Source organism: Panthera pardus, unplaced genomic scaffold (genome assembly GCF_024362965.1).
Source record: "Panthera pardus isolate Hobbes unplaced genomic scaffold, ASM2436296v1 HiC_scaffold_24, whole genome shotgun sequence".
NCBI lineage: Eukaryota > Metazoa > Chordata > Mammalia > Carnivora > Felidae > Panthera > Panthera pardus.
In genome coordinates, this window is record NW_026526810.1 from 103,414,385 (window position 1) to 103,430,862 (window position 16,478).

General features: G+C 46.7%; 1 long non-coding RNA gene across 1 annotated transcript; it reads right to left on the reverse strand.

Moving 5' to 3' along the window:
• Positions 1–351: 351 nt before the first annotated feature.
• LOC109268197 (uncharacterized) lies at positions 352–12,220 on the reverse strand. The gene is made up of 3 exons (XR_002080511.2): positions 12,126–12,220; positions 9,466–9,524; positions 352–1,704 (listed from the first exon to the last, which is right to left on the reverse strand). It is a non-coding gene; the product is annotated as an uncharacterized LOC109268197 (long non-coding RNA).
• Positions 12,221–16,478: the final 4,258 nt, after the last annotated feature.

The window sequence follows — 16,478 nt, forward strand, 5'->3', positions numbered from 1 at the left end:
GGGGAGGGTCAGAGAGAGAGGGAGACACAGAGTCCAAAGCAGGCTCCAGGCTCTGAGCTGTCAGTACAGAGCCTGATGCGGGGCTCAAGCTCACGGACCTTGAGATCATGACCTGAGCCGAAGTCGGATGCTTAACCGACTGAGCCACCCAGGTGCCCCTCCTGTAAAGCTTTTAATGATAACTCTGTGAACATGATGGGCAGCTGTCTGGTGGCTTATGCTGGAAGGTATTCCACTCCACTAACACTGGGCATTGCCTTCGAGAGTCCCTTTCCTTCCCCCTCCATTCTTCCTCCTCCTTCCCTCCTTTCCCTCCCCTATCTCTACCTGTCTCCAGCTTAGAACCCCCTAGTCCATCCCTTTCCCCCAAACGTGTGCTGACCCATGTGAATGGGGACACTCACTCTGCTCAGCTGGCTGGGCAAACCTTGCAGAGTGTGGGCCTCCTGGTGCTTGCCAACAGCTTTATGTCCTCCAGGTGCTTCTGATGGACCTTGAGGAGCAAGGACCCTGCCTCTTCCTGCTCCATCAGCAGTCTGGCAATGTCCACCACAGTGCCCGGGTGCCTACTGGGCTTGAAGCTTTCAGCCTGGGGCTCTGGTGGCACCAGGGAAAAGGGGCCAAAGAGGTAGGTGAGGCCCCTTCCCAGCAGCAGGTGAGCAGGCCTGGAAGAAGTGATGGTCTTACTCTGTGATCCCTGGGTCTAGGAAGTGTTTGTGGCGGGGGCAGCAGGTGACTTCCTCCTTGGGGTGGGTGACTGAATGAGCAGCAGCCAACAGCCTGGGAGGCCAGAGGAACAGAAGGGTCCAATTTCACTTTCCATGTCTCCACATGCTCTCCAATGTCTCCCAGCTGAAAGCAGTTGGCTGTGGCCTCCCAGGCCAGCCCCTACAAGTAATTGGAGCTTTTTGGCTTGTGGTGCCTTTCACTTTCCCAATCAGAAGCTGCTTCCCTTGTTCTGCAGCTTTCCTGTTCTGCAGGTCTGTGGGTCCTCTGTAACCTGGGCTGGAGACTGGGGGAACAAGCAGAGGTTTATACCTCATTACTATTCCACACGTCCAAAGGGCTCTGAATTTGGCTGATGGGGATCTTTGACAATTGCCTTGTCCTAACTGCTGTGCTGGCCCCCACATGAGGGATGTGATGATGGCTGCTTCCCACAATGATCCTACTGACCCAACAGAGCTCCTTGGCTCCAAGAACTGGGGGAGGGGCCGGAAGTCTGGTTTCCTGAAGGAAGGACTCCAAGAAGTTGGCAGGGTGACATTGTCTGAGTCACATCTCAAGAGAATTTGGGAGAAGAAGTGCTTTTCTGAAACTTTTCTTGGCGGAAAAGTAGACTGCATTCAATAGGGTGTGGCGGGGCGGGGGTAGGAGGAAATGGTGGGGAGGCTGTACTTTTCCAGGGGTAGCCTCACTGATAGGTGACATCTGAGCTGTACAAAGAAGAGAATTGGAGATAAGGGATGAGCTGGACATCCTGGGTTCTGGTGGTGACCGCTGAAAAATAGAATTAAATTATCCCGGTGGTCTCTGTCCTTGGATTGGTTTTCTGTGTCTACATTGACTTCTGCCCCTGGAAGAGGAGGGCTGTGTGCATGGTTATGGTGGGGGAGCTGGAGGGATCCTGTCCCATTTTGAAGTAGGTTCTGGAGCCCTGGACTGGAATCGGAGAATGCTGTTCTTGGGTGCTGGGACATGAGCCTACAGAGAAAGACGATATCACAAGAAGGTGATGTGCTTCATCAAAAGCCGGAGATGGCCCAACACCTCACCTAGATGGAAGACTCGATGAGGGGATCCTGGTCAAGAGATGGGAAAAGGCCTTGGGATTAGCCACTTGGAAGCCTAGCTTGCGCTGAGGGAAGGGCGGTCCTGGCTGGTGGGCGCTGAGTTTGGAAGGGCTGCTGCAGGACCATGGAAGTTTAGAGAAGAGAGGGCCTTCGAGGGGGGTAGGAGACCAACGAGAACCATCTCTGCCAAGCCCAGCTGATTGTCGCTGCTGCAGCTTTCTTGAGTGTGGCCCTGTTTCAGGAGCTCCTGGTCTCTCAGTACCATTCCCTAAGCACCTGCAAAGCTTTCTTTTACAAACGTCCTCGGAACACACAGCCCCCTCCTCAAGCTCAAGGTAGAGGCACTTGCCTGAGGCCAAAGTTCCAGGGGAGTGATGGAGCTGGGATTCAAGCTGAAGTCAGCCTGGGTCCAAGGCCCAGGTTTTATACTGTGGACACTAGTGACCTCCCACACACATGACGGACTCTCAAGGAATACGACTGGACTTGTCCTCTGGGTGGGGCTGAACCCTCCTTTTGGAGACAGGAGTCACCGAGACCTTTCTCTTGCGCAGCGAGAAGACCAACGGAATGGGTGTCCCTCTCTGCCCCTCGCACTTAAGTGCATCTGGAGAGAAGTGGTGAGAAGCTGCTGCACTTGTACGCATTTTTTTGAATTTAAAAAAAAAATTTTTCTTTTAATGTTTATTTATTTTTGAGAGACAGACAAAGTGTGAATGGGGGGACGGGACTGGGGGGCGGGGTCGCAGAGAGAGAGATACAGAATCCGAAGCAGGCTCCAGGCTCTGAGCTTGAACTCATGAACTGCAAGATGACCTAAACCAAAGTTGGAAGCTTAACCGACTGAGCCACCCAGGTGCCCCTGTTTGTCGTATGCAGTTAAGGGAAGAGGGCTCACTCTTGGTTTTCATCACCATCTAGCCTGAAACATCTGGAGTGGAAATATTTAGCCACGAGCTCTGCTAGCACCTACAGCCCCTCGGAAGTGACTTTTGGGACTTGGCTCCTGGGACACATTCTCCTAACAATGCACTTTAAGTCCCATGAGCATCTGTCCCTGCCCAGGGATTCAGAGACCTGAGTCTCTAGGTTGGGCTGGAACACTGAAGAAGTTAGGGTGAGGTGGGCTCGGGCAGGAGGCGCCAGCTGCCTGCCACCGTCACTGCAGACAAGAGGAGACCCAGACAGTTTCTGACAGCCAAGAAACACCTGTTTTAGGGCAGAAGCGAGAGGTAATCTCGGTAACGTGGATGGAAAGATGACATTTTGTCAGATACCGAGAGAGCCCAGAGGAGCAAATTTGCATTCTTGTTCTACATGGGTTCCTCTGGTGATTCATGGGCCAGCCACCGAAAGATGTGTGAGGTTTTCAAAAGTATTTCCTACAGCAAATGCAGTTCCACGTTGTAAAGGGCCTGAATACAAGCGGTTTAATAATACGGCTGTAGCAGTGGATGCCTTACTAAGCCAAAAGCTTCCCTCCTTTAACTTAAAAAAAATTTTTTTAACATTTACTTATTTTTGAGGGACAAAGAGAGACAAACCACGTGCAGGGGAGGGACACAGAGAGGGAGACACAGAATCCAAAGCAGGGTCCAGGCTCTGAGCTATCAGCACAGATGTTTACTATTTCATCTCAAATCACTTTTATTTAAAAACCATTCTATTTTACCCTATTAAAATAACACCAGCATTCTTCACAGGGATAGAACAAACAATCCTAAAGTTTGTATGGAACCACAAAAGACCCTGAATAGCCAAAGCAATCCAGAAAAAGAAAACCAGTTCTGGACTTCAAGCTATACTACAAAGCTGTAATCATCGAGAGAGTACGGGACTGGGACAAGAACAGACACTCAGATCAATGGAACAGAATAGAGAACCCAGAAATGGACCTACAAATGTATGGCCAACTAGTCTTTGACAAATCAGGAGAGACTATCCAATGGAATGAAGACAGTCTCTTCAGCAAGTGGTGTTGGGAAAACTGGACAGCGACATGCAGAAGAATGAACCTGGACCACTTTCTTACACCATGCACAAAGATAGACTCAACTGAGCCAGCCAGGCACCCCCTGTCTTTTAACTTTTAAAAATTTATTTTGTAAAGGAGGCCAGGCAAACAAGGTGATCCATAAGTGTGTATGATCTTTCCAAATTGGTTTGCAGAGTACACAGTTTGAAGGTCTCTATCAGGAAGAACAGGTTCTATTTCTAAGATCTCCTTATTTGGGGAGCTAACAGGCCCCTCTGCCTTGTTTCTAGTGAGAGACTAAGTCTGCCTTCTTTCCTATGGCCAGGATGGAGAGAGATACTGTAGCAGGTCTGAGGGTAGGTTAGAGAGGAGGGCACTGCCCTGAGCCATAAGTGCCCCCACCCTCTCTGGTAACCAAGGCATAGCTATACAGATAGGAGAGGGAGACCTGGGGAAAATACCAAATGTGCATAGTGGTGAACTCTGAGTGATTCTTACTTATTTTTTTTATTCAAATGTATTTTTCAAGCTGTCCACAAAGAATTCATGTTCTTTTTAAAAGGAGAAAAAACAGAGTAAATACCTCTTTTCAGCAGGAAAATAACCATTTATCTAACATTCTGATTTATGAAGTCTTTTTCGCACACATTTTAATTTCGTTCTCTTGACAGCACTGATGACTATTTCTGTTTAGGCTTTAGAACACAAGCCTCAAGAGGTTTAGAAACATTCTCAAGGACATACAACTCCAAGTGGCTGAGTCAGAATGGAAGCCAGTCTTCTTCCTTTGGTTTTATTGTCTGCTCAGATACTAGGGTCTTGGAATGGACGGACTGAGGCTGCAGGCAGAAATTGAGGGCAGATTGGGGGAGAAAGGAAGGGGAACAGCTAATCTCATGGGAGGTGGAGGTATGGGGCTGGTGTTCAGATAGCTGGGGTCATGAGATTTTGGGGTTTATGTGGTGGGCTCCAGGATTATTTCTGGGATGAGTAGAAAGCATGGCTTAAGAGGTGCCTGGGTGGTTCAATCGGTTAAGCGTCCAACTCTTTTCAGCTCGGGTCATGATCTCAAGGTTTGTGAGTTCAAGTCCCGCACTGGGCTCTGTGCTGACAGTGTGGAGCCTGCTTGAGATTCTCTCTCTCTGCCACTCCCCCCTCAAAAACAAACAAACATTAAAAAGAAGAAGGAGGAGGAAGAAGAGAAGGAGGAGGAGAAGGAGGAGGAGAAGAAAGCACGCCCTCAGCAGCTGGGTCCTCTGGGACTCCTGGCAGCTAGCTGGGCTTACCTCTCTAGCTGGGGACATTTGAGAGCTGCTCCCTGAGGCCATGCGTGGACCCACGCATTCCTCCTCCTTTCCTGGGCCCAAGACAGGCCTTCTTCCTTGAGCTTTATATAAAGTGAGTGGCAGGGGCGCCTGGGTGGCTCAGTCAGTTAAGCATCCAACTGGGGCTCAGTTGATGATCTCACAGTCTGTGGGTTCGAGCCCCCCATCAGGCTCTGTGCTGACAACCCAGAGCCTGGAGCCTGCTTCAGATTCTGTATCTCCCTCTCTCTCTCTGGCCCTCCCTGCTCGCGCGTGCTCTCTCTCTCTCAAAAATAAAAGTAAACGTTAAAAAAAAAATAATAAAGTGAGTGGCTTGTGGTCCAGGGAAGGCCACCCTCTTCACACCAGAAAATCCAGGGCTCAGCCAGGAGCCGGGAGGTGCCCTCTGCTGGGGTGGGAGCTTCTGGGCTGAGGCGAATCCAGTCTCTGGGGAGGGAATTTAGAGGCGAAGACAGGAAGGTGATGTCAGAAGGATGTTCTCTTTCAGGGCTGGTCATGATGTTCAGGGCAGTCCCTCTTTCTTTGGTTGATTAGAAATGAGAAAGCCTGAGTCTCTGCGAGAACTGGGTTGAGTGATAGACAAGAAATTTGGGACACGATGCAAAACCTAGATGTAGTAATTGGTCCCCCAATTACTAACAGGGAAATGGATCTAAACTACACTTAGAACCATTTTGTGGAAGAGCTATTGCCGTTTGGTATTTTCCAGTTAGTCAGAACTATACCTCCTTTCCTTTGTAAATGTTTTCACTCTGCTTAAAATATACCTCCTCTTTGGTTTTGTGTGTTAATTTTGTATCCACTCAATACAAATTATGCTTGCTCTGTGATGTTTTCCCTTATAGCCATCCTCCGCCCGGGCCTTTCTTATCTAAATGTCTGCACTCTGTAATCAAGTTCTTAAGCAAATGATTTTCAGTTTTCAGAAAAGTTGCAAAGACATTACAGAGAATGCCTGCATGCCTCTCACTCAGTGTCCCTGAAGATTAACTCTTAAATAACGGTGGCACATTTGTCCAAACTAGGAAATTAACAAAGGTAGAATACTATTGACTAAATTACAGACTTGATTCAGAGTCCACTGGTTTTTCCACTGACATCCTTTTCTGTCTCAGGATCCAATCCAGGATACTACATTGCATTTAGTAACCACACTTTTTAAATCTTATGTTGTTAGTTGTGACTCATGTATCACTTTTTATCTTGCATTTGAATAATCTGTAGACATTTATCCATCTACCAGGCTACTGTTACCAGGAAGGTAGGAGTCCTGACAGGTCTGATTCATTTTGTTACCCTGAAGTGACTTGAACTGATTATATACTTAATAAATATTTTAAAGTTGTTATATATAAAATAAATTATAGAGAAAAAAAAAAGAAATGAGAAGGCCTGGAAAGAGGGAGGGATGGAATGGAAGGAGAAATGGACTTCTGGCTGGAGCCACCTGTAGATGTTGAGGGGACCTTGGCTGGTACCCCTCATTCTCTGTTTGGGGCCAGCCTTGCTAGGTGGGGGGAAGGCTGATCTGTCCCTACTCATTGATGTGCACCAGCTGGAAGAATTCTGGAGTCTAGTTGATTGGGAAGGAAGATGAGAGGGTATATTTTCTCTAGAGATTAAAGAAGTGGTATGTTGGAGCCAGCGCCTACCAGTTTGTGCAAGGCCAGTTGTTAAATTTTCAAGAATCTTGTGAATCATCATGTTGGTAGCTTGAAATTGGTCATAGTGGGAGTATTTACACCACGGAAATTGGCAAACACTACAGACCAAGGCTTCCCTGTGTCAGAGAGCTGGTTGTTAAACATTTACACACATGCCCATGAACGGGAGTACCATGACCTCATGATCTGGGGTATCCTGTGCTCTTTTGAAGGAGATGATGACAGCAGCACCTGGCTTTGGTCTCCTTTCTGTGATGTCATGATGGGAAGTGGGGTCACCCTCGCCTGTGGTTTCTCTGCTTTTCTTTTCCTATATTTAAGTCATAGAGGCTTGTATCTAACTAAGCCTTATATCAGCTTATATCTTCTTATATCTAAATCCAGGCTTGGCTGGAAAAGGACCTTCCCTGTCCTCCATTTCTATAGTCTAGACCATGTGACGGCTAGTGCAATGCCCAGGACAAAGTAAGGTGCTCCAGAAATAGTTGTTCAAGGGGTCAGAGCGGTCAATGTCACCTGCAGTTAGAATTGCATAGTTTTCAGGACTCTTGTCAGCAGGGGGCGCTGCAGGACTAATGATGTGTCTTGAGCCCCAATTTCCTTCTACGCTCTCTTTCAAAGAATCAAAATCCATGAATTTGAATGAATTAAAAAATTAAATTTGTGATTTTTAGACAAAGCACCGATTTGGGGGAAAAACTGTAGTGTTCAAGTGATCACAGTGAACATTGCTGGGCCACTTTACAATTTACAAAAAGCCCTTGGCCTACATCACCTTGTGTAATTCTCAAGAGGATCCTGCCAGGCAGGTGGAAGATAAATACACGTGTGTGCTCTGGAGTCAGCGCATCTGGGCTTCAGATCCTGGCTCCTGCAATTCCTGACTCTCTGACTTTGGACAGGTCACAAAACCTTCCTGTGCTCTGGCGATAACACCAGTACTTGACCTCCGGGCTTGGTATGAAATGAGGGGATGCACACGAAGCACTTAACAGGCTGCTTTGTAGGTAATAAGCACTCTGCAGCTGTTAGCTCTTATGGTTCTGGTCACAACACCAGGCACCTGATCTGAACATGAAGGAAACACTCAAGGTGATATCACCAGTAAGGGCAAAGCCAGGACAGAAGGCCCATCTTTCTCAACCCAGGGTCTCTGCCTCTGGCTGCTACCTGTGCCCAGCTGTCACTGCTGACAAACCTCTTGTGCTAATAATGCTCTTCGTTCCTGTTAGTGCTTTAAAAACCACTTTTTAAAGGATTCCATCTTGAAATCCTATTTATGCTATTAATTTGCTTCGTAACTCACTTTTTAAAAAAAGGATGTATTTATTTTTGGAAGAGTGCAAGCTGGAGAGGGTCAGAGAGAGGGGGACAGAGGATTAGAAGTGGGCTCTGAGCTGACAGAGGAGAGCCAACGTGGGTCTCAAACAAACCAGGAGATCATGACCTGAGCTGAAGTCTGACGTTCAACCGACTGAGCCACCCAGGTGCCCCAGTAACTCACTTTTCTTAACCAACTGAGCCACCCAGGTGCAGTAACTCACTTTTCTTAAAGAGCTCACAGTTACCTGCAGCCCAGCCTCTCCAGGGCTCATGATTTGAATCCAAGGGCTCAAAATCAGGGAGGTTGACTGTCCTGGGGAGTTTAAGCCTGGCTTTATGAACTCAAATGACTTCAGGTGTGATAAGATAGGAGCGGTGGGGATTCGGATCCTGTCTGAAGCAGGAAGTGGACATGCAGGCAGAGTATGATTAAATTTGCTGATTTTTCAGGAAAAGCAAGGCCTTCAGATTAAAAAAAAATTTTTTTTTTTTAATGTTTATTTACTTTTGAGAGAGAGAGAGACAGAGCTCAAGAGGGGAAGGGCCAGAGAGAGAGGGAGACACAGAATCCGAAGCAGGCTCCAGGCTCTGAGAGGTCAGCACAGAGCCCCACGCGGGGCTCGAACTCACGAATTGCAAGATCATGACCTGAGACGAAGTTGGATGCTTAACCGACTGAGCCACCCAAGTGCCCCATGGCCTCCAGATTTTTATGTAAAATATTCCAATCGATAAATCTTGTCAATGAATTTTAAGTTTTATAAAAAAACACTCTGGGGACTAAAGCAAACATGTTTGTAGGTTGTATCCGGCTCTGTGGCCACCAGATAGCAATCACTGCATACGATTTACAAAAAGTACTCAGCCTACACCATCCTGGGGGTGGGACAGGTTGTTGTGGCCCAAGGGCAGTGTTCCCAGGAGCAGCAAGAGTAATCCCACTTCAGTTTGGAGATCCTTGTCTAAAGCCAGTGTATTTTGCTCAATTGATCATTTTCTCCCTTCGGCTGAGTTAAGTAGCTGTCTTTGCTCTTTCTGTAAAGAATCAATTCCTTGTGTAAGTAGCATTGGATGCTTCTGGATGGAGGATTAGAATGACTGGAATCTATCTGCAACCCTGTCATGTGACTCCAGACCAGTCTCAGACCCTTCCTACTCTCCCTCCAACACACTATGCAACTGGGTTTCCACTCCTGTAAGACCAACAGTGCCGTTCTCCCGTCTATTTGGAGTCTTGTGTAGAGAAGGAGACCCCGCTCTCTAAGTGCCAGGCCAGAAGCCTCCTAATTGGTCTACATTAGATCTCCCCACCCCCACAATCTGAGTTAGTGTTTTCCTTGCTCATTTGTTCTTAAACATTCAAGAACCTTCGGAAACATACATACCTGCGGAGTAGCCCATGCGGTGAGTCAAGGCGGGTACAAGAAGTGTGTCATTTCAGGTCCTTTGAGAAGGAGATGCCGAGGTGAAGGTAGGTATGCAATACACGTACCTGGAAGAACACCGGAGAAGGCTGAAGGGTGAGGGAGGAGGGCTAGGTAAGGAGAGCCTTCAGGCAGCCATGCAGGCCTCACACTCACCAGAGGAGAGAGGACATGAAAGAGGCTTGGATAGGAAGAAAGCACAGCTCCAAGAAAGTTATGGCCAGGCAGCTGGGAAGCCCAAGAGCCGAGGAGTCCCCACTGGGCGGGCCTGGCTGGGCTCTTGGACTGCTGCTGTGCTCGGGGAGAGCAAGGCCTCAGTGGGATCCCCAAGGCACCATGGCTGGTGGTTGTTAGCTCACCACACCCTTGTAGCACATCCTCTCTCCAAGGAAGACCTAAGCTGTGCTCTCTCATGACTGCCACAGCCAGCCAGATTCCCGCGATTCCATACATGTGTGATATTATGTGTTTCTACACAAGAAGAGGGAGCAGAGCGTGGGGTTTCAGTTAGTCCTAGGTTTGTGGCTCCATCACTGCACTGACTGTGACCTCAGGGCAAGGACCGGAACTTCTTCACCTGTTCAGTGAAAATAGTGAAAGTGTCTCTCCCATGGAGCTACTCTGAGGATTATGATGGAATTTAGGAAAGTGCTCAACACAGTGCTGAACACCTCGCAAGTTCTGGATAAATATTTTTACTTTGGGACATACTAGGAGATGAAATGCAGGCCAGCCACCCAACAGCCTTTGCTTTCCTTTGCTTTGTAGCAGTTATATCTTCTAAAATGACATTGTTAAGGTGAGTCTGGTCATAGGGTCAAGGGAGGATGCATTTATGGACAATGGCCCCTGGAGGCACTCTCCCACCGACCCTGTGAGGTAGCTTCTACTGTTATGCCTGTTGTACAGATGAGCAAACTGAGGCTCAGAAAGGTCTTGTGATTTGGTGGAGCAAGTGACTCAGGTATGACAGATCAGAGCATTGCATTGCATCCCCATGGTTCAAGGATGGGCAGAAGATCCAATCAGATGTAATGAGACTGACTGGGGCAACTGCAAAGACGACGGGCTCTTTCACTAATGGACTTGGAGGGTGTGAGGCTGGTTTGCTGAAGTTGTCTTAATCTCCACAAAGGTAAGCCTCTCTGAGAATGAGGCCGATGCAGAAGAGGTTGGCTGGCTAACCCAACACCCATTCACATCCTTTCTCTAATAACTGTGCTGGAGGAGGTTGCTAATTGTCCTGCCATACTCCTCCCCTTATTCATTTTAGTAACAGAACTCCCCAAGTTTTGGCTGGGCACATGGCTATGCAAACTGTACATTTCCCAAGTTCCCTTGCAGCTAGTTGTGACCACGTAACTAGACTCTGGCCAATGGGACGGGAGCAGAAGAGATGATGAGCGAAACTTCTGTATCACAGCCTTAAAAGGAAGCTTCTTGCCCTGCTCTTCTATTCTCCCCTCCCAGCTGGGAAAGGACAACAATGGAGTAAGAAAGCAGATCCTCTGGTGAAGGGGCTGACCCATCCCGCATTCCTGGGTATGGCTTCTCTTTGACATACAAACAAATAAAAAATGGCCTCTATTCTAGGGGCCAGGAAAAACTAAAAATATGCTTTCCTAGCCTTCTGGTGGTACTGATGTGTCAAATCAGCTGGAAGCAGAGATCGACTAGGGGCTCTGGGGAAAGATTTGCTTTTCTAGATAAAAGAATCAGATACAGCTACTTCTTTCTGCCTTGAATGCCTGCAGCCAGAGCAGTCCTCCTGTGACCTTAACGATGGTGGAATTGAAATGAAGAAAGAGGTTGGGTTCTTGGTAACATTAATGAGCTGCTGCATAGTAATGTCACTGGTGGCTATCCTGGGCTACCTGTTATATGCGGGGGAAAAAACCCCTCTCCCTGGACTTCTTACGTGAGAAAAATAAACCGCACTTCACGGAAGCCTCCATTAGCTGAGTTTTATGTTATGACAGCCCAAATGCCAAGACATCAGTAGAACTTGGTGTGACACAGAGCCCAGATGTTGATGATGTCACTGGCCCCCGTGAACAGCTGTGCCTGAGACCAGCCCTTGGACTTTTCAGTTATGAGAGAAAGTAAGTTCTCTTTGTGCTTAACAGTTTAGGTTGGGTTTTCTGCTGCTCCAGATGGAAAGGCTCCTGAGACAACTATTCACAAAGAGCCAAGTGGACTGACTGAATGTTCACCTCCGCTCGGTCCCTCCACCAAATTTTAAGGCAAAAAGATGAGAAAATTAAAGGAAGGAAGGAAAGCAGAAGGGATGAAAGAAAAGGAAAGAATGACAAATCAACAGGAGGTCAGTATGCTTTTATAGTTCCTTGCTCAGAAACCTGAATCTTAGTTTCCCTCGCTCAGGGGGTTTTCTGCTGCTAGGGAACTGCCCCTGACACCGTGTGAGCACCCTGACTGCAGTGAGGAGCGTGACTCAGTTTCCCATTCCAAGCAACCCGGTACCATATTTCTGGGGCTTTTCATTCTCCTTTACTCTTCCTTAGATGCGGCATGGCCCAAGCTAATTAATCCGTGTCCTGACCAAGCCGGTTGTTTCCCCAGGTTACCCTTAAATCCACGGGCCATAACCCTCCTGTACTTACTGATCTCCAGGGCTTTCATCACTTCTGAGAATGGACCGTTTAGTCCAGTCTTGGTGCAGGCCAGCATTAATAGGCAATTGCCACAGGGAGACAATACAGGAAGAAAAATGGCTAAAAATATACAGTGAATCACAGAAAATTACATCTCTTAAAACCCACAGTGTATTCCTATTGCCATAGCAACCCCCTGGCTAGTGAAGACAGAGCTGATTTATCACAGGCTTTCCCCAGCACTCAATTCTGCCGGAAGCTCCTCCAGCCTGTGGTGCGAGACCCAGTGAGGAGAGGGAGGGGACATCACAAACCCAGGGTTTTCTCTCCTTTCTTTCCATCCCTTCCAGGGGTGTTGCTGTGGTGAGGAAACCTGAGTTCCTTCCATACAGTCCGTGTTGTCTCCCAGGCTGTTTTCTGAGATGAAGGTGACTGTTCTAACCTCTGACGAAATGTCCTGCATTCTGTCCACACTAATGCCTGTGACAGCAGAGGGTTGCTCCCTAGAGGGGTCAGTGTGCAAGGGGGACATGAGGAAGTTGCAGGTGCCACACCACTCTCAAGGATGACAAGAAAAGAGGCTTTTCTCTCTCCTCCTCTCTCCTCCTCTCTCCTCTCCTCTCCTCTCCTCTCCTCTCCTCTCCTCTCCTCTCCTTTCCTTTCCTTTCCTTTCCTTTCCTTTCCTGTTTCTCTCCACCTCCCTGACTCTTCTCTCTCCTCTATTTCCTTAGTGGGTTTATTGTGAAGTGGACTGGCCTCACATTGAGACCAGGAGGTGGGAGAAGGAGTCAAGCCTTGACTTACAAAATGAGTCTGGTGTATAGAAAGACAATGAAATGTCTGTTCATAAGCCTTTTGTTACTCCATTGGAACTCTAAACGTCATTGGCATATACTGTGTGTTTTATCATAATATTAAAAAATGACATTCTTGTGTGTGACTTAAACTTCCACAATTTAGAGAAATATTCTGGGCCAGAGTTCTGGAGCATCTGCCCTCAAAAATAGCCCTGCCTGGACATGTCACAAGGACAAAACGAGACAGCTGGAAGGAGCTCCCACTGGCCAAATCTGGAACCATTTGAACTTTGAAAAAAAAAGCAGTAGTGGTTTAAAATCTATGGAATAAAATAAGAAATACACGTCCATACTGATATAAACGAATACATAAATGGTGGAAAAGAAAAAGCCCTTTCGTACGGTAAAATTTCAACTACTAAGCATGGATGAAATAACAGTGTTAGAAAATTCTCATTTGGCAACTTTTGTAGCAATAATGATTCAGGCAAGAACTAGCAATGGATGTATAGAGGGTCAAAGTTTGATGAGAAACAGTATATTTATACAATCTCAAAGTGTCTCCTTATAAAATGCTTGTTGATTTCAAAGAGAAAAATAATAGCTTGAGAGTGGAGAGGGTTGGCAGACCCCACCCGAATCAGGTATCAAAGTTAACATCACAAGGGGACAGATCAATATCCTGATCTCCTGATGTGACATGCTAAGGAGGACATAATATCACCTCTGTGGTATTCCTGCCAAACATGTACAACCCGAATCTTATTGTGAGGAACCATCAGACAGTCTCCAAATGAGGGACAATCTATTCAATAAATGGCTTAGATTCTTCAAAATATCAGCGTTGCGAATGACAAAGACTGAGGAAGTATCCTAACTGAAGGAACCTAAAGAGACATGGTAATGTATAATCTTGGATTGGCTTCTGGAGCCAAACAATTTTCTCTTTTGCTATAAAGAACATTGTGTGAAGAACTGACAACATTTGAAAAAGATATGTAGTTTAGATAATAGTACATCAATATTATTTTCCTGATTTTGATAATGTATTGGGGTTAGGAAAGAAAATGTCTTTTTTTTTTTTTTTTTTTTTTTTAGAAATGCATGCTTAAGTATTTAGGGATAAAGGGGCATCATATCTTCAAGTTATTTGCAACTAGTTCAGAAAAAAGTATATAAAGAGAGAAAATGATAAGCAAACGAGATGAAGAGTATACAGGAATTCTTTGCACTTTTTGTAGTTTTCTGTAAAAAAAAAAAAAAACAACTTTGTGCTTTTCCGTAGCCTGAAACGAATTCAAAATAAAGTTTAAAAAAAATAGCCCCATCTGCATACGCAAAGTCCTATTGAGTGAATTTTCTTCCCACTCGTTTCTTTCCCTCACTCTGATGCTACACCTTAGTATTTAGGTCCTCACGGCTCTCTGCGTTAAGCAAGAGAATCCAACCTTAATGCAGGAGGCGCGGGTGTGTGTGAGAGCGAAAAGGCACAGCTACCCCCTCAAGGGTGTCACAAAAGGCCAAACAGAAAGCTGGGATAAACGTATTTGTTACAATGTCCAAATCAGACCGGTGAATGGAGTCAAAGTGTCCTTTTAGGTTTCTGAGGGAAGGGAGGGCATGTTCTCAGCAGGATGTACTGACCCAGCTCAGTGAGGGCAGAGAGCCAACACTGTAAGAAAGCCCAGGACTGAGTTCATGTTCTTTCTCAATCCCTCCGTCCCTTCCAATCTGTCTCTGTTTCTGTTTCTGTCTCTGTCTCTCTGTCTCTCTCTGTCTCTGTCTCTGTCTGTCTCTCTCTCTCTCTCTCACACACACACACACACACACACACCTCTTTCCTCTTTTTTCCTAGACTTTTTCCAGACACCCTGGCACCTGGTGAAAGGGCCTCTTCTATCAGAGACAAAACATTTCTCTGCAGAAGGGGGCACTTTCTCTCTCTGGAGCCACAGATGAAACTCAGGACTCAGCAGGAAACCTGCTAACTTCAGGCTCAGAAGGTGGTGAGGTGGGGAGGGACATGAGGCCAGTGCCCCATCCGCCTACATTTGGTCTGGCCCATCCAGAGCCTTGTATCCAGGTGCGAGGACCAAGTATACAAGCCCCAAAGTGCTTGCCCCGTTGCCTACACAATGGTTACAATATGCAAAGATTCCAAAGGAAGGTCTGCCATATGTTACATTAAAATTCACTCCCCTACTTTCTCTAATAGCCGTTTACTTTAATTCACTCATCTCAATATCATGAGCTGCAGTGAAGCAGAAAGTGGTTCTGCTATTTATAAATGATCCTGATCGAATAAAGTAATGTCTTGATTCCTTCCCAATGGTCTAGGGACGATATAACAAGAGAAGCCTAAGGGACTGCGGTGGGGGGCGGAATTCTCCTCTCCCAGGGAAGCAGGCATCTGTCCCACCCCCAGCTTTTAGAGCACTGCCTTATGGTTGGAGGGAGGCACAGGGAAAAATGGAGTCATTTTCAGTTCTGAATAGATGATATTTGTCTCAATTCACCAGCATCAGCCAGGTATGTGGCAGTACAAATCGAATGGGCACAAGACTTCAGGCTGGACTGTGAAAAAGAAACTTTAAATATTAAAGAGCTGGTCAGCCCTTATCTGATCAGTTTGGAGTGCAAACAGACACTAAGTCTAAGCCCCCCACCCCTTTTTAAAGTTTATTTATTTATTTTGAGAGAGAGAGTAAGCAGGGAAGGAACAGAGAGAGGTAGACAGTGAATCTCTGCTGTCAGCACAGAGCCCTACACGGGGCTTGAACTCACACACCGTGAGATTGCGACCTGAGCAGAAATCAAGAGTATGAGTTTAACTGACTGAGCCACCCAGGCGCCCCAAGTCTAAGACCCCATTAAAGAGGCCACGGTCTGTACATTTCTGCAGAGTAGACCTCCATGGCTTGGCCCAAGGTTGTGTGTAGATGACAATAGACGATGCAACTTCCTGCCCATGATGTGGCCCATTTGCCTGCATAGTATCCCACAGATGGCTTCATTTCAGATAAAGTGGCAAGGAACTGCCCAAGTGGCAGCATCTTTTTTATCAGTCCAGTGGGAATCAGGCAATGAATGACTTGATATTAAGTGTGGGCCAGCCCAGCACTTGGACAAGCCTGTAAGAAACTATAGAACCAACAATCAGATGGGAGTAGGTGTGACCAAGAAACTCCCTGTGGCATCACAGTAATTGTGAGGGGGGCAGTCAGGGTCTTTCCCTGAGTGAGTGGCTGATTTACACAGACCTCTAGAGACCAAGACGGGCGAGGGATTTTAGCTTTTTCAAGGCCCCCACATGAAAAGAAATGATCAACTCTTACACGGTAAATTCACTATTTTCACGAGGCAACCTATGTCTTCTTTTCTTTTGCCAGTCTGAGGAAGCACATCAACATTTGCAGAGCCAGTATTTGTAATTTCAGTGCAAAGGATCTCACGAAGATCTCAAAACCCATATAATGCAGGCTTGGGAAAGAATTACTATACTTAAGGAGTGAGGAATCTGTAAAAGGAGAAGCAGGTGCCTTGCTGGAACCCAGGGGTAAGTAAG